The sequence below is a fragment of the Epinephelus moara genome, chromosome 3 (genome assembly GCF_006386435.1).
Source record: "Epinephelus moara isolate mb chromosome 3, YSFRI_EMoa_1.0, whole genome shotgun sequence".
Taxonomy (NCBI): domain Eukaryota; kingdom Metazoa; phylum Chordata; class Actinopteri; order Perciformes; family Serranidae; genus Epinephelus; species Epinephelus moara.
In genome coordinates this window covers 1,009,662-1,012,988 of record NC_065508.1, presented here as the reverse complement: position 1 = coordinate 1,012,988, position 3,327 = coordinate 1,009,662, and positions in this window count along the sequence as shown.

Below are 3,327 nucleotides of genomic sequence, written 5' to 3'. Positions count from 1 at the left end.
CATAAAGGTGTATAACATCTCAAGGGTTTCACCCATCACCACGCAACTTTGTAGGCATATGACCACACATAATCTGAGGGGACCCCTCCATTAATTGACCCCACAAACAAAATGGGGGCGCTAGAGAGCTCATTTCTTATCTAGGCCTAACCGCCATATGGATTTTTACTAAACTTGGTAGATTTCTTTTTTCATCAACCCTTAATTTCATGCATTTTCATAAACAAAAACAAAGACAAAAAAAACAACAAACAACATTTCGGACTGAGAAAGATGTATTTTTGTCAAAGACTCATTTTCAATATAAAATCAATTTCAATTTCACATTTACATTTTTTTTTCTCATTTCATTATGTCCTTTTAAATTGCATAAATGATAATAATAATGATAATAATGTTTTGTCCCACCAAACTTGTTTGCTTCTTCGTCCAATTCAGATTCAGAATGTTGATCAAAACAGGAAGTGACAGAGTCTGAATCTATCAATGTCTCCACGGCTTCTGCAGCCGTAAACTCTCTGTCTGCGCCAGCATTTTCGTGCAGTTTACAAGCTGCTACATTTCTGTAAACAACATCTTCTTCTTTGTTTGTGTAACAGCGCCTCCTGTCTTGTAACAGTGAAAACACAGATTGCCAGAAAATCTCATCAATGGCGGGGAAAGAGTTAATCATCTTTTATTGTTATTTCTGGTTTGTTTGGTTTGCCTTTTTTAATATTTCATTGTCTTGTAATTTTCTAGTCTTGCATAACTTCATGTTCAGTTGTTTGAGTTCTCCTTTAAATTGTTCTGTGTCAGTCCATGCCGTGTGCCATGTGAAGCACCTTGGACTGTGTGTTTGTGTGAAAGATATGGGATAAAGGAAACATGTAAAGGGGTGGGGCTGTGGCAGAACCCACTTCACACAGATACAGGAAATGAATCCAAAGTGTGGCGTCTTAGTTTATCAGCGGTCTCTGGTGCGCGTGTTGCCGTAGTTAGTTAAGTTAATGGTAACATTTTGTTCAGCTAAAAAGTCTTGTTCAGCGTCTGGTTACTCTAAAAGACCCTGTAAGGAGTCAGATGTTCAGTTTCAATGGTGAATGCATTTTGTTTTAAAGGTTTAAAGCCTGTGTTTCGCCAGCCAAAATTAGCATTGTCATCGTTGTAGCTGTGAATGCACAGCGCTAACCAAGCTAGCAGCTAGCGTTAGGGTTAGCTCCACCGTATCATCTAAATATGGTCACTTCTGGCCCCAAAGATCCAAGATGGCGATGGCCAAAATGCTGAACTAGAGGCTTCAAAAGTCCACAGACGTCTTTGTGGCTACGTTACTTTATAAAGTTCATGGTCTTGATGCTTTGTTGGAGAATTACTTGTTGCTGCTTTCAGTCCACCGACCGTTTATCTCCAACCAGAACAGACAAACTACACAAATTATCTATGCTAAGTAACTTTAGCTAAATCACTGTAAACCATGGCCCATCGTGGCTTATTGCTTAATTATCTCATGTAGTCGTGTGTTTTCTAATTAATTTGATATTGTTAAATCAAATTGAATCTACTTCTGTCTAAGTGGTTATGTTGCATCTAATTTATTGATCGAACTAGCCTCATTTTATTTCATGTAATATAAAATGTCATTTTGTCGTCACATCTAATATAATCAAACCTTTTCTCATCTGATCTCATTTTTATTTAATCCAAAATCAAATGTAGTTTCCAGTCCTGTCATTTCACCTCACCATCTCATTTCCTCTAATCTCACTTCGTCTTGTCTCGTCCAATATAATCTAGTGTCGTTTAATCTCATCTAATTGTCCTGCTTTGATGGCAGTGTGCATACAGAGGAGCAACACATGGAGAAAAAAGATCGCTAATGGGTTTTCTGATTACCTCCAGAGTTACCATGGCAACTAACGAAGAGCACAGGACTGTGACGATCAGTTTTACTCACGCTGAGCAGAACCGCTCACGTCTGATCATCCAGTTATATGTAATCATTACTATCAACTTTAATTGCATTTCATTGACCTTTTCCCTCCTCCTCCTCCTCCTCCTCCTCCTCCTCCTCCATCTCTAGTTGGAGACAAAGAAAGGATTAAACCCTGAACACACACACACACACACACACACACACACACACAGCTGTCAGTCCTGCTGCTTGGCTTATTAACCCTCGTTAGCCATTTCTCTCAGATATTAATGAGATGATCTTGTGACTAACACTCCCCGCTGAGTGCGCTCAGTTTGCGTCCATGCGTCTGTGCGAGGAAGAGGAGAGGTTAGAGATGAAGAGGGAGAACAGACGGAAAATCTTGGATGGAACGATCAGACAGAAAGAGGCTGAATGAGCCAGAAACATCCACCTCAATAATTAATTTAATGTTGAGTGTTTAAAATCTGGATCACAAACCAAACTGTGAAAAAACATCCAGCAGCCCACCGAGTTATTATCACTGCACTAACACTCAGTCACTAAAACTACAATCACCGCCGCGTGGCTCTACACCTCCACAAACCAGTCAAGTTGCAATTACAAATTCCATCCGTGTCGGTCCAGGTTCATGTGAAGTCATGACAGAAGACGACACTTTAAACGTGGATGTTGCTGCAAACAAGCTGCAAATTCACACACAGAAGATCTATACAATCAGCACAGTTTCAAGATTAGAGTCACCAATTCAGTATCTGACCAAATGTCTCCCCTTCTGTTCCTGAGATATGACGTTAAGACATGATGATGTCACAGTCAAGCTGACCTTTGACCTTTTGACCTTAATTATTTTATACTGTTAGACATTTGTGTCAAGTTTGGTCTGAATTCTTCAGTTATGGACAATAACATGTTTTGCCCATCAAATTCTAATCTGTTCATTGTTGAGTTTAGGTAGACGTTTGTGCCAAATTTTAAGAAATTCCTTCAAGGTATTTTTGAGATATTGTTTTCATGATAATGGATGGTAAATGGACCTGCACTTGTATAGCACCTTTCTAATCATCTGACCACTCAAAGCGCTTTTTGCACTATGAGTCACATTCACCCATTCACACACTGGCGGCCGAGGCTACGGTACATGCCACCTGCTGCTCAGTTTTTAACACACTCACACACCGATGGAACAGCCACCAGGAGCAATTTGGGGTTCAGTGTCTTGCTCAAAGATACTTCAACATGCAGCCTGGAGGAGCCCGGGATCAAACCACTGATCTTCCAATTGGTGGACGACGCAAGGATGAGAGGGACCCAAGGTCACAGTGACCTTGACCTTTGACGTTTGACTAGCAAAATCTAATCAGTTTATTGTTCAGCCCAAGTGGACGTTTGTGCCAAATTTGAAGAAATTC